Genomic DNA, 15,498 nt, shown 5'->3' with positions numbered 1-15,498 from the left:
CTTCTTATCAGCTTCCCTAGATACAACTTATACACTGCTGCCTGTGTTTGCTTCACTGTTCTCTCTGTCCTAAGAATGTGCCTCCCTTTCTGTCTGGAGCCGTCAAAGCTATATCTTCAAGGATCATCTAAAGTGCCTTTCCCCCATAAGATCTCCCCTCCCTGCTGCACACTCGTGCTCCGCTATGGCACGTGGCAGCATCTGCCTGGCATCGTGCCCACTTCTCTCACCTGATTATGAACTCCTTAAGACCAAAAATTATGTCTTACTCATCTTTGTACTCCTTTAGGAAGTGTTGACTAAATGTCTGATGACCTGGATTCCTCATAAACTCCAAGAAACAAGGATTAGTACCCTTGGTTCTCAAAAAACAAGCATTCAGAATTGCAGGAGAGAGAAAGGCCTGCACAGTCCTATTCAGCACCGTGTGCAGTGCCCACTCACTAGGCAGGAGGAGGCAATGGGAACTAACATTGACTCGACACCCACTGTGTGCCAAGCAGCATGCTAGGCACTTTACACAAGCTCCTTCTTTTGATTTTTATGATAAACCCATTTAGATGAATAGCATTTCACCCATTTTACAGACACAGATTCAAAGACCTAAGGGCCGAGCAAATTACTTTTGGAGAGTACTGGTCAGTTACTTGGTAGAATGCCCCTCAGCTTGGGTTAGACTGACATTTTCTCACGATTGGAGTGAAGTTATGCATTCGGGGCAGGAATACCACAAACACCAACTACTCAAAGAGGTAGATTAAGGGCCTTGTGAGACCCTCTTTGCCACTTGTTGTTGCAACTCCAGCTATGATTTGCTATCCACAGACAAGAAAGGTGTGGCCCAACTCCTTGCTCACAATGGTCCCAGTTGGTTCTCATGCTGGCCAGTCACCCCAGCTTCAGCCAGCAGTAGACTGTGCCATTCAGCAAAATGTGAGTTTCTGCTAGGGCAGCAAGGACCACAAGTCACAGAAGGCTGTTCTGGGCAGAGCAGGTCTCAGGCAGCGCCTTCCTTCTGTCCAAAAAGTGGCTTCAGACTCACTCTTCCCATGAGTTGACAGGAAGCAAGACTACTAATGAAAGACTGCCTGACAGATGTGGGCATCCACTTCCTGAAAGGCCAGGTTTTATCAAGAGGTCAGGCCAGACTGCCATTGGGCTGAGGTCTCAGATGGCATTGTTTTGTACCCCCCAGCTTTGCCTGCATTTCACCTTGACATTAGGCCACTGCCACGCACTAAAGGCTGGTGTCAATCAAATGTGTGTTGAGCACCAAATGTAGGTCATCTCCGTGGTCTGTGTCTGTGAATTCACATCATGCTTTTAAGTTGTAGGATTTGGGGAGCAGGACTATTAAAAACTCACAACAACATGAACAAGTCAGTAATAATCAGATGCCATGGTGACAGAGGACTGTCTTGTGGTGTCTATAAAAGCATCTGCAATTATTATACCAGTCATAGGACTGGCCACAGCACTAAACCATTAGATGACAACAGTTTCTTATTGCCCCAACCACGTTCTCTTAGGGAGTAGAAAGACAAAATCCCTCAGTGCTGGCCTGACATTACACCATGCTGTCAGTCTTGACAGGTACACTAGGTCACGTGAGACGCTCCTGAGGCTGACGGTTAGTGCTCCCTCTGGCAGACTGCCAGGAAAGCTGCAGACTTGGCCGCAGCACGCTGTGGGGCCACACCTGCATCTGCCGTGGCTTCCTGTTAGAAAAGATGCCCACCACATCACACAGCACACACGTAGGAGGGGCACTGAGGACATTTCTCTAGGCCACAATACCGGGAAAAGGTGTCCTCCTCCGAGCACCGACCCACTCCCCAAGTGGCTTAATGCATAGCTTTATGCAATGTCCAGTGTAGGGAAGGTGACTCTGCTAGGCTCTCGGCTTCCATAAAGGGACTCAGTAGGTCAAGCAGCTTTTTCCTTGTGACCTCACCATGTAAAGTCAAGCATTGCTGTGATGGGAAGACTAGAAGAGGAATCAGCCCCAGCTGTTAAATGCTTCAGGCCAGAAGTGACACACGCCATTCCTTCTCACTGATCGTTAGCTGAGGTTAACTTCAAGAAGGCTAGGAAATGTGGGGGGAGCACAGAAGAATGCAGTGAGCGGTAACCGCGTCTGCTGCAGGTGTGCAGATCTCGCTCGAGGCGAGCAGGAGCTGGTGGCAGAACTAGTGGGAGTCAAGTTGCTCAAAGACTTGTGACCTATACACTAGGAGATATAAGTCACGCACATACAATTCACCATTTTAAAGTATACAATTCAGTGGTTTTCAGTAATTCACCTATTGTGCAATCATCACTGCTATCTAATTCCAGAACAGTTTCATTGCCCCAGAAAGAAATCTCGGACCCATCAACAGCCACTCCCCATTCCGGATCTGTCTTCCCCTCTTTGCTCTGGACATCAGGAAACTCTGAACAAATCTAAAGAGCCTCTAGCAGCCATATACTATCCTTAACCCTAGGTCCCCCTCCATCACTTTCTATTTGCCTCATCTATTTATTTTTTTCTAAATAAATAGCAATTGTAACAATAATGAACATGTATTACGCATTTACACTATGACATTCTACTATTTCATTTCATCCTTGCAACAACCCTCTTAGGTATAGGATCTGTAATTATCACAGAGGTTAAAAAGTACCTTGTCCAAGTCAGGGAGCTGATAAGCAGTAGAACAGGTTTTAAACCCAGACTAAATGGCACCAGAGCCACTCTATCACCCATCTGTATGTCCTTCAAAACTTTTTTAGAACAAGTCAAAGTTACAGATAGAAGTTGCTTCACCGAATGACCTGGGTTCATTTTGCAGTTAGCATCCTGGCTGTACCAGTAGGTGACAGCATTGCTCAAAAGTAAATAACCCCTGGAGACACGCCACACGGGCACCTACATTTCGTAGGTGTTTGGTGATTGAGACACCATGGACCTGAGCACGTGAGGTTTGGACCCACACACCGTGCAGCAGAAGGCAATGGTAAACCACCACTGTATTTTCCCTTTTTCTTTTTCTCTTAAACTTTTTTTTTTTTTTTCCTTGAAAACTCTATGATGAGACAGTCCCAAATGAAATAGGAGATACTGCTGGAAGATAAGACTGCCCTCGCCCCAGGCTGGACACTCAAACAGTTCCTGCGGATGAGCAAAGAGCAAGTACAAACAGCACTGTTGCTGAGGACACAACCAGACTAAAGCCAGAAGGACGTCTAGCAGCTGAAGTGCACAAAGATGAAAGGAAAGTCTGATGCTGTTTAACACGCACAACTGGAACATGGAACGTGAGAAGCAGGAACCAAGATAAATGCAAGTTGTAAAGCAAGAAAAGGAACGTTTAAATATAGTGCTTGGCATTAGTGAACTGAAATGGACTGGAATGGGACACTTTCGGTCAGACGACTACAAAGTGTTGTACTTGAGAAATGAGAAACTCAGAAGAAACGGCTGGCTCTCATACTGAGGCACAGGCAGTTAGGGCTCGAATGCAAGGTCTGATCAAATAATATCAATCAGACTTCTGGGAAGACATATTAACACACCATCATCCAAGTCTATGCTCCAGCCAAAGATGCTGAAGAAGATGAAACCAAAAGATTCTACGCACATATCCAAGAAGAAATTGATCATATACCTGAACAAGACATGCTAATTATAGGTGACTAGAAAGCAAAAGTAGGTAATAAAGCAGAATCAAACAACGTCAGAAAATTTGGACTAGGGGTCAGAAATGGAGCAGGAGACAGGCTCGGGATTTCTGCAAAGCCAACAATCTGTCCATCACAAATACGTACTTAAAGCAACTGAGCAGATGGCTGTCTACATGGATTTCACCAGAAGCCAATACAGAAATCAAACAGACCGCGTGGTTGGAAGCAGGAGATGGAGAGGCTGTGTTCTCTCTGCCAGAACAAGCCCAGGAGCAGACTGTGGTCCTGACCGTGAACTGTTAACATCGAATATCGGAGCAAAGCTGAAGAGGAGCACTGAAAGAACCCTAGCGCCAGAACACGACGCAAACACTCCCGGCGAACCAAGTCCACATAAAAACCAGATTTGCATTGCTGAACTTAGCTGGCTGACACCCAGAAGAACTATGGGTTGAAACCAGAAATATTATTAAGGAAGAATATGAAGACAGTGCCTGAAGTAAAAAGAAAAGAAATATCGAGATGGATGTCAGAAGAAACACTGAAAATTGTTAGTAGGAGAGGCAAGGAACAAAAGTAAAAGGTAATAAAAGCAGGGTTAGAATCCTGAATGCAGTTTTTCAGGGCCTATTAGGTGAAGATGGAGAGAACCACTCTAACGGCTAATGCAGAGATAGAAGAGAACAACAAAAAGGAAGAACAAGAGGTCTTTTCCAGAAGGTTCAAGAAATCAACAGGAAATTTAAACCTAGATGAGGAATGCTGAATGACCAACAGGGAAGCACACTACTTGATCAGGAGAAAGTAAAGGGAAAGTGGAAATAGTACACTGGAGATCTATGCAGAAAGGGCAAAACAATGACAGATGCCTTTGAGGAAGATTCCTATGAGGAAGAACCTGCAATTCTAGAAAGTGAAGCGAAAGCTGCCTTGAAAGTACTGGGAAGAAATAAGTCACCAGAGTAGATGGGATATTGATGGAGTTATTTCCAGCCATAGAGACTGAATCTGTCAAAATCCTAACAAGAATATGCCAACAAATATGGAAAACAAAACAGTGGCCTACAGACTGGAAACACTCAATACGTATCCCAATCCCCAAGAAAGGAGATGCCAAGAAGCGCAGTAACTATGTGACCACTGCTCTAATTTCCCAGGCCAATAAAGTGATGCTCAAGGCGCTGCAACAAAGGCTTTTACCTTAAATGGAGCAAGAAATGCCTGCTGTCCAAGCTGGATTTCGAAAAGGAAGAGGCACACGAGATCTAATTGCAATTATTTGTTGGCTACTGGAGTGCTCCAAAGAATTTCAGAAGAAGGTTAGTCTATGTTTTACAATCTATAGTAATGTCTTTGACTGCATGGATCATGAAATCTATGGGCTGCTGAAAGAAATGGGCATACTCAGCCCTTGATTGTCCTGATGGTAACCTGCATTGTCGACAAGAAGCCACTATCAGGGCAGAAGATGGAGAGAGAGAATGGTTTCTTATAGGCAAAGGTGTCAGACAAGGGTGCATTTTATCCCCTTATCTGTTTAATCTCTACGCAGAACATCTCATACAAAAAACTGGGCTAGACTGGGCTAGACTCAGATGCAGGAGAAGTGAAACTGATGGAAGAAATGTCAACCATCTAAGACATGCAGATGACACCATCTTACTGGCAGGAAGCAGCAATGACTTGAAACAACTTCTGAAGAAAGTGAAAGAAGAAAATACAGAAACAGGACTGCACTGAACATCAGGAAGACAAAAATCATGACTAACGAAGAATGACACAACTTTAACGTAGACAATGAAGACGTTGAAATTGTTAAAGATTTTGTCTACCTTGGTTCAGTAATCAATTTAAATGGAGACTGCACTTAAGAAATCAAGAGACGACTGAAACTTAGAAGGGCAGCAATGAAAAAATTAGGAAAGATCATCAAGTGTAACGAAGTGTCATTAGCGACCAAGGCTAAGATTATGCCCACCCTTGTATTCCCAATTACTATGTATGGGTGTGAAAGCTGGACGGAGAAGACGGCTGACAGAAGAAAAACGGATTCATTTGAAATACAGTGTTGGAGGAGAGCTCTGCGGACATCCTGGACTGCCAGAAAGACGAACAAGTGGGTCCTGGAGCAAGCTAAGCCTGAACTGTCGCTGGAGGCAAAAATGATAAAACGCAGGCTCTCTCACTTTGGGCACTTCAGGAGAAGGCAGGATTCTTTGGAAAAGACAATAATGCTGGGAAAAGTAGAAGGCAGCAGGAAAAGAAGACTAAATATGACATGGATTGACTCCATAAAGAAAGCCATGGGCACGAGTGTACAGAAGCTGAGTAGGGCTGCTGAGGACAGGACACTGTGGACATCACTCATTCAGAGTCACCAAGAGTCGGAACCGACTTGACGGCATGTGACAGAAACAACTGGAGACACGGTGGAGGCTGGTGTCTGGCTGAGGCTAGCTTGCGTTTCTGTACCCATAGTGCTCAAGAGGCCTGGCATGACATGCTGCTCAACATACATTCACTGAATGACTGAATCATCAAAATCTCCCGGACCAGAGTCATCACTCCACACTCGATGGAACAGCATGCTGGCCCTTCAACCAGGAGTATTTGAACAGAACCCGTGCTGTCTCCTGAGAACTCCTGGATCTGCCTATGGTCATCCACTAAGGGGCAAGGGCCAAGCCAGGCTTTTCAACTTTCACAGCAAAACGGCAGGACACTACGTCTGGGATGTGCTAAGAACCTCAGGACCTTCACTTTGGACTGTCTGCCTCAGACCTCTGGCAAAGGATCTCTCCCCACTCACTCTCCCAGATTCTCCAGCTCTACCCTTACCTGACACAATACATCACTCTGATTCTGTTCTCTTGCTCCCATCCCCTCAAAGATCTGCCCTTACAGTATTATAACAGGGCCTGAAGTTCTCTGCCCTTACCCAAGTGGGTCCCAGAAACAGCTACCTGTGGGCCACGCTCCTCTGTTCTCTAGAACATTCCCTCAGCCTAGCCTAAGCCATCATCATCCTGTCAGTCTTGTCCACACACACGTGCAGTCCCCGCACCTCCTAGAGGGCCTGGTACACACGAGGCGCTCTACAAACACCTGCTGAGTATGCAGACTGCTGCCCAATGCCTTATTCAATGGACCTTATACGAAGGTCCCAGGAAAAGCGCTTCTTGTGATAAACTGATCTGCTTCCTTTGTTCAAGAATGCTTGCTGTGCAATCCCGTCCTTCTTTGCCTTGTCTTCCAGGAAACTGAGCTGAATTTTGCGCTCAATCACAATAGCTTCCCTTGACTGTCTTTTGGTACAATTACCTGCTTCCCGGTGTCCTTCTCGCAATTACTAGTTCTTTCCATGGGTTTTGGTTTGCTGAGGAGAGTATGAGCCTTGAAATTTAATAAACTTAAAAACCCAGTTGAGGGGCCGACCTGGTGGTGCAGAGGTTAAGTGCGCGCACTCCGCTTCGGGGGCCCAGGGTTCACAGGTTCGGATCCCGGGCGCGCACCGACGCACTGCTTGTCAGGCCATGCTGTGGCGGCGTCCCATATAGAGGAAGATGGACACGGATGTTAGCCCAGGGCCAGTCTCCCTCAGCAAAAAGAGGAGGATTGGGATCGGATGTTAGCTCAGGGCCGATCTCCTCACAAAACAAAACAAAACAAAACAAAACAAAACAAAAAACCCAGTTGAGCCATGAAAGAACACGCCACCCACACCAGGGGACCCCGGGCAACTCGCTTTTCACTAGCCTCAGTCCCCTCACCGACCATCCTCACAGTGTTCCGATCATCTCATGAAATACAAAACACCCAGCACAGGACCTGACATACAACAGACACTCAAAGGTTAGACTAGACCCCTTTTATTCATTTCATTAGAATTTTTAAAATCAAAAAAATGTATTCATGGGGCCGGCCCGGTGGCGCAAGCGGTTAAGTGCGCGCACTCCGCTGCGGCGGCCCGGGGTTCGCTGGTTCGGATCCCGGGCGCGCACCGACGCACTGCTTGGTGAGCCATGCTGTGGCGGCGTCCCATATAAAGTGGAGGAAGATAGGCACCGATGTTAGCCCAGGGCCATCTTCCTCAGCAAAAAAAAAAAAAGAGGAGGATTGGCGGATGTTAGCTCAGGGCTGATCTCCTCACACACACAAAAAAAAAATGTATTCATGTTTTTGGCATCTAGGTCACTGATCTAGAAATATCTAGAAAGACTTAGAATACTATGGGGGGGATACCCAAGTTCCTTCTCTTCTTCAATTAGAAAATGATTAACTATTGAATTAATTATTGAATAAACTATCAATTGCAGGAGGAACTTGAAACACTTAAAATTTCATACCTGGATGGAAAACTAAAATCCTGCAAAAAGTTCATATTATACCTTAGAATAATCTTGAAAAATACAGATCAGACCCAATATTGACATCTGGGCCAGTTAATATGCAGGAGAAAGCTTACCAGTCCACTTGGGAGAGAGAAGCCATAATTATTCAGTCATCCATTTATACTTCCATTCATCCAGTTAGTACTTACTGAGTGCCTACCTTACGCCTGGTGCTGTTCTACACACTGGCTTACACTCACGGAAGTGATGGGGAAGTTCCCTGTCCTCACTTAATCCACATTATGTTCCAACCATATTGCCATCAAGGAGGGGGGAAATTAGACTCCTTTTATTATAAGCCATTTCCATATTCTTTATGGATGGACGAGAAGGGAAAAAACCCACAGAACACTAAGACAGCGAGAGTGACTGATTTCAGCAAAGGAGGGGTGATAAAGCAGGGCTTCGAGATCAAGCCAGCAGTGGGACCATGGACAGATCTTGAGAAGCGATGAGGAGGAGTGGGGAGGAAGTATTACCAACTCAGGGAGGCCAATTAGGTGGCTAGCACAGAGGCAGTGACAAGTGCCACGGCAGTGGAAAGAGATTCAAAGACTAAAAATGGACAGGACTGCATGGTGGCGGAAACCCAGAATAAAGATGAGAGAAAAGAAAAAAAAAAAAAAAAAGATGAGAGAAAAGAGGAAAATGTCTTTTGTCCTTAGAGCTTCAGGGACCAGGAGGAAGATGGTGAGGTCACTAACAGGACAGAGACTTTACTGGTGGGGGTTTCAGGTAGGCTGGATGGGGCTTTTCCATCACTGCTGTCATGCTAAATGACCTTTTAGAGTTTGCAGATCACATTACAAAAGGGACTGTGTCTCCACTTCCATGTAACACCATAACCGCAAAGGCTCTGAAACCGTTAACTGAAACCAACAAATGCTCTTCTTCACAAGACCACAAATCTCTGATGGGAAACCTCCCGACGCCTGGAATGTGTCCCAACCCAAACCTCACCCCTGAAAGCAGCCGGACACAATTGGCTAATACATTCTCCCATGTATTCAAGAATTGCCAACCCTGTTTGCCGTGTTGAAAACTGACCCCAAATGACCTACAGATACATAGTCAACACTTCTGGGTTCAGAGAAGGTGAGCACAAGTTCATGTGTTCCTACCCAGCCCTCAAACCTTTGTACAGACCCAGCCTACCCACGGCAATGATGACGTGTGCCCCGAGGATCAAAGGCTCACAAAATCACAGCACTCTTACACAAGCACCAGAGCAAGAGGGGGTGTGGAGGCTGAGCTCCGCCAACAGGGTGGGGTGGGCAGGGCCACAGGAAAAGGCACTGAAGATAAAACTAGAGGAGATAAAAAGAAATGACAAAACATGATCCATAAATTTCACCTAGAGGTAAATCATGTAAGTCTCACACCAGAGGGCACACCCGCCCAGGGTCCATCTTCCCCCAGTATGATGACCAGGGGGACTAAAACCAGCTTTTCCCATTCTATTTTCCTACCACAGGATGTGTCCTAAAGAACCTAGTTCTCAGAAACAGTCCACAGCTGATGGCACCACAAGCTGGGCCATCACTATATTCTTGAAACTGACTAATTTCTGGGAAGCACGTGTATGATTCTCTCAGCTGTGTACAGACGCTGTGCAAAGGAGATCAGAATGCCTCACCCTCTGGCACTCCAATTAAAGGATAATTCTTAGATTTCCCCACCAGAGTCACCTCTTTATAAGTGAAAAAAATAAGTCCCCCACATTAGCAGTTTTCCACCCAGGAGAAGGACCTGGCCCCCAGGTGCCTTGTCCACAACATACACAAGTGTTAATCCAGTTGCCACACCAACCAGCATCAGGCATAACAGATGCTGATGAATTTCACTCCAGTGGACCCAACGACCAGGAACCACCAGCTTGCAAAGAGCCATACTTTGCCCCAGGGAACTCCTCCACCTTCACACACAGATACACAACTAATGTAAACACCTCACTTGGGGAGGGGCTAGAGAAGGAAAAACACTCCTAAGACAGAGAGCTCTAAAACAGTATGATACAGATTTAGGCAGAATGAGATTTCTAAATTATGAGTTTGCCCAGAGAGGACAGTGGACACTAAGAAAGTCTGAAAACCCAATACAAGAAAACACCGCTGTGGGGGGCCGGCCCTGTGGCGTAGTGGTTAAGTTCAGCATGCTCCGCTTCAGAGGCCCAGGTTAGCGGGTTTGGATCCCAGTCGCGGACTTACACCACACATCAGCCACGCTGAGGCAGCAACCCACATACAAATTAGAGAAAGGTTGGCAAAGATATTAGCTTAGGGCTAATCTTTCTCAAGCAAAAAAAAAAAAAAAAAAGGAAGATTGCTAACAGCTGTTAGCTCAGGGCAAATCTTCCTCAGCAAAAAAAAAAAAAACAAAAAAAAACACTGCTCTGTGCTAGTCACATCACTGACCTACGGAAAAGCCTCCCCATCACTTGGCATGGTTCACAAGACTCCTTCAGGTAAGCCTCAATTGCTTCCAAGCCTCACGCAACCTACACCCTACACGCCCAGAAAAGGTGCGCCTTGGTGGGCTCAGGGAATTCCTACCTACTCTCCAAGACCCAACTCACACGTCACCACATCTGTGGAGCTTGCATGACCCCCCACAACCAGGCAGCTCATCCTGAGTGCTCCCCAGCGCACACCAGGCTCAGCACCAAGAATAAGCACCTCACACGCATTATCTCAAGAATGACCTCAACAGCCTCTGCCATAACTGTTTACTTCTCTGCTGGTTCCGTCCCATCAGAGTTCTCAAGAGCCTGAACCAGGCCCTACACATAGAAGCTTAGGCCAAATATATGCTTTTTAAGTGTCATTCCACAGGATGGAAACATTGCCAAGAACAGGGAAAATTAACTGCTGAGAAATAAACACAGGAGGTAGGTGGAGTGGGGACTCTTTCCCCCACTTCATGGATGAAGACAGTAAGGCCTGGCGTGGGCCAACGCCTGCCTAAGCTGGGAAGCTACCTCTGACCCAGGAGCTTGTCCCCTCCTGCCCAGTGAGTCCAAATTTCTATCAAACGCCCGATAACAGAACTGCACAGGAAAACAGTTTTTGTTTTATAGCCTATATAATAAGAATAATAAAAGAAGAACTGGCATCATCTATCTCTCTGTAAGATACTCATTTCACTTATGTTTCTTACACTATAATGAAATGTACAGTGAGACATATAAGACAGACATACTTACTTGTGCTTTGTGGTACTGGAAGTGAGGAGGAACAATCATATTATTAAGTATTATATATACTAGGAGATTTCCCTTCCATCAAAAAAAAAAAACCCGCAATCCTCTACAGTCAGAAAATGAGATATCACAGCACAAAAAGAGGAGCGAGGGCTCTGGAAGCAGACAGCCCTGGGTGAGGCCTCAGCTTGACGCTCACAGCCTTCAGCAAGTGATTTAGTCTCTGAGATGCCCATCCAGCTGCAGAGCAGGCATGGGCACGTCAACCTTTTGGGGTCATCAGAACTTAAAAATATATATATATACATACACAATATGTGTGTATATACACATACACACGTGTATATATAATACAAACTTAGCACGGAGTCTGGCATAAATTTTCCTGAACTAAAAGCACCTCTGCCATTAGCAGCTAGTCTTCACAACATGTCTTAAAATTCTGAATTTAAAAATGATGAGTTTCTGCTGGTGGGAACATAACAAGATAGCATTTTTGGAGGGGAGTTTGGCACTATCTATTGACATTTCAAGTCACATTATTTCTATAAACACACACACTCCTCGGCATGATTTACCTCCATTGAGAAAATGTCTCAGTGTGAGGCTTCTATGAAGGACATTTGCCGTCCACAGTGCATGTTTCTGTAATGGTCTTTTTTTAATAATGAGCACTTACAAAAATACCATTTTTATAAAAACAGTCATTTCCCCATTTCACTTTGTTCTGATTTTAATTTTTAAATGACCCTGACATATAATAGAAAGTTAAATCCCAAATTATCGATCATCATTTGACAAACCGTGAGTGTTGTCTCCCCCACTCGAAGATCAGATCCATGAGGGATGTGTCTGTTGTGTTTACTGCTATCCCCTTGCACCTCAAGTACTGCCTGGGATATCACAGGGAGTCGATATCTGTTAAATACACTTAAAAGCTCACAAACATTGTTCCAGCCCTTCCACGTCTAAGAATTCATTATGCAAAAATATTTACCCAACTGCACAAGGATAAAGAGCAAGCTGCCGACTGCAGCAGGATTCATAAGCAAAGAGCTGCAAACAGCAGCAACTTGTTTTCAATAATACTGGTAACTAGAACCTTCTGTCATTTTTAAAAAGAATGAGGTTAAAAAAAAGAATGAGGTAGATCTTTACATAGTGAGATAGAAAGACATCATGTTAAGTAATAAAAAGGAAGCCTCAGAACAGTATTATTAGTTTTGTGTTTAAAGCTTAAACAGTTAAAAATTTCTGTTGTTTTAGATTAGTGGTTACCAGAGGGGAAAGGGGTTGGGGGGCAGGCAAAATGGGTAAAGGAGTACATATACGGTGACGGATAAAAATTAGACTATTGGTGGTGAGCACGATGCAGTCTATACAGAAACTGATAAATAATAATGTACACCTGAAATTACACAATGTTATAAACCATTATGACCTCAATAAAATAATTGAAAAAAATTTTTTCTGTTGTTTTAAGTAAAACAAATTTAAATAATAAATGTTTTTATATGTGAAGAAAAATATCTGGAGAATATATACATACTACTAGCAGTGATTTTTTTGTCTCAGTGTAAGGCTATGAGGGATGTTCACTGTCTATATTACATATTTCTATAACTGTTTTTTATTTAATAATGAGCACTTAATATTCTTGTAAACAGAAAAAATACATTTTTATAAAAAGTCATCTCTCCATTTCACTTTTTTCTGATTTTAAATTTTAAATGAATCTGACATATAATAGAGAGTTATATCCCAAAGCATTAAACTGAGGCCCCCAGGCCTGGGGTGGTTTGCCAAAAGGCACACAGTGCTAATGCCAGCTTGAACTCCAAGGTTCCTGACCCTAACCCAGTGCCCCGGGCTCTCCTAAAGCACAAAGAGAGATGTGCAGTGGCAGCTGGGCTCTCTGAAACCACGAAAGTTCTTACAACTACAGAAGCTTCCATCAGGAAAAAAAAAGTGGCTTAAGAGCTAAATTCTTATTAACCTGAAATGTTCCATGGGTTTAACAAGTAAAAGTTCTGGATTTGCCAAGCAGTTCTGATTTCAAACAGTCTGCCTCCTAAGTACACAAGGACTATCTAACTCAGATCCTGATTTTCAAGGGGTGAAGCAAGGATCAACCCAGTCACTGACAGGTCCTAAAGGTTCAGGTTTGTCAGGCACCCACACCTCCTGTGGCTGTTTATACACTCATCCCACCCAGGAGTGTTCACCTGCCTTACTCATGCTGGCTGCAGTCAATACTGCTCTTCCCAGGTGCTGAAGCACATCCCCGGGGCTCCTTTCATCTCAAACCTACCTGTTATTTCTTCAAGTGGTAGACATGAAGAACTGTGGAGAGGTAAGCCCACTCCGAAGTTTGCACCACCACAACACAACTGGAGGCCAATATCCCATTCTTTGAAATGCAGACCTCTGTTTTTGGACACTTGAGACAATGATGAAGCTCTCTGCCCAAGGAAACAGTTTCCCACAGCAGGGGCATGAAAATCCTGAGAAGCTCAGGAACTGACCACTCTCTCAAAAGGAAGAAAGAGCTCCTTAGAGGGACACAAAGAAAAGAAAGTGATCCCTTCTGGGTGCACTGCTTCACTGGGACTTTGGGACTGTTTCTCTGATCAAGCCAACCCACAACCATTCAAAGGGCATTTGTGTAGGCAGAACCTGTGAGTGGTTAATGAATCAAGGCCTTCTCCCCCAAGAGGAGAGAGGGCCTGAGGAATTCCAGCTCTGCAGAGTGAGGACACTGGATACCAGAGGGTTAGTTAACTGCTCAGCTTAAAGGAATGTTACAGTTCTCAATGTCACCTTCCAAGACCCTCTCTTTTGATCTTTAGAACCCCAACCCTGCGGGGCAACAGGATAAGCTGTATCTCTCTGTGCTACTGAGGAGGAAACGGAGGCTCAAAGAAGTTAAGTGTCCTGCCAAGATGCCAAGATTCAAGCCTGGGACCACCCACTCCAGCCCGGTCTCCCTCGCTAGCACTATTCCCTAGAACCGCCAGCTCAGGAGGAAGGTTACATTTTGTGGGTCTAAGCGAAGAAGCAGCCACATTCATGGAAATGGCCTCAAACTCCTCAGTATTGGTCATCAGCTTACACAATGGTGACTAGCCTTAAATGAAAAGCAAATAGCCGAGGTCAAGTACCCTGAAGCACCCATCCCCCGCCGCCCAGGAGACCTCGACCTCTTACCCAGTTGCTCCCAGGCGCTAAGGGTGTCCCGGCTGCCTAGCTGAGCCCGGCCAACGACCCGTCGCCGCGGCCGCCAAAGCACCTGCCTGGGAGGGGCACTGCCCCCCTGGGGTACCGCGACCTCGCCAGCACGCAGAGCGATTCCCGGAAAGCCCGGGCTGGCGGGCTCCCCCTAGCCCTCGATTGAGCCCACCTGATGCTGCAGGGTCAGATTCGGGCCCCATTCCCACTCATCGAGAGCCTCCTACGTGAGGTATCCAAACAACTGGCCGCCTCCTGAGGCCCATCGTACAGACGGGGAAACTGAGGCTCGGAGAGGAAAAGGGGCTTAGCTTGAGGGTGGTGGCGCGGGGACTGGAGCCCGAGCCGTCTAACGCCGAGACCCGATCCTCGGCCGAAGGGCCCATCGGGCGCCTTGAGCCGTGGAAACGACGACCCTCAAGCCGCCGCAAGAGGTCAGCTGGAGAGCAAGGGCCATCCCGGGAAGCGCCGAGGTAGGAGCCGCGTTTTCCGCGCGAGCGTCCGGCGAGGCACCCAGCGACTCGGCCTGAGAGCCCGCCCCAGCGCCGAGGTCCCGGGCGTCCGACGCGGCCAGAAGGCGTCCAGCCCCGGAGCCCCCGCGCCCCGACTTCGTCTTCCCCGCGCCCGCGATCGCGCGCACTCACCCCGAGCGGCCCGGCAGCTCTCCCGGCACCTGAGCAGGACGCAGGCCCGCACCACTGAGACGCTACCACCGCCACGCCGACGGCGGGGGTGGGGGCGTGGCCGTCGGGGGCACCGCCCCGCTCAGCCGGGCCGCGCGCGCGCTCTCGGGGCCAGGCCTCCCCCCTGCGAATCTGTGCCCTTGGTACGGTCTGGCCGCCACGCCCCCTCGCGTCCCGGCTCAGCAGCCGGGCCCGGGTGCCAGGCGCGTCGTTCCGGGGGGCTGGGAGTGGGGGCGCTCGCGGCCTATCTCGACCCGGACCTGCCGTTCCCGGGGCCGGCTGCCCACCCTCTCGTTGGTCTCCGCGGGGCCGTGGCTGTGGGCCGCGCTGT

At 46.8% G+C, this 15,498-nt stretch overlaps 1 protein-coding gene across 2 annotated transcripts in view; it reads right to left on the bottom strand.

The window, feature by feature from the left end:
* Positions 1-15,159, bottom strand: part of LOC131422101 (NADPH--cytochrome P450 reductase) — a 72,108-nt gene extending 56,949 nt beyond the window's left edge. The window contains exon 1 of one of the 2 annotated variants that reach the window (XM_058569022.1): positions 15,129-15,159. The gene's annotated coding sequence lies outside the window, so the exon portion shown is untranslated. The remainder of the gene's footprint in view (positions 1-15,128) is intronic. The other variant, XM_058569020.1, reaches the window with a different exon arrangement.
* Between the last annotated feature and the right edge of the window lie 339 nt (positions 15,160-15,498).

This window comes from Diceros bicornis, chromosome 26 (assembly GCF_020826845.1).
Source record: "Diceros bicornis minor isolate mBicDic1 chromosome 26, mDicBic1.mat.cur, whole genome shotgun sequence".
NCBI classification, from domain to species: Eukaryota; Metazoa; Chordata; class Mammalia; order Perissodactyla; family Rhinocerotidae; genus Diceros; species Diceros bicornis.
This window is presented reverse-complemented; position numbering and strand designations above follow the sequence as displayed.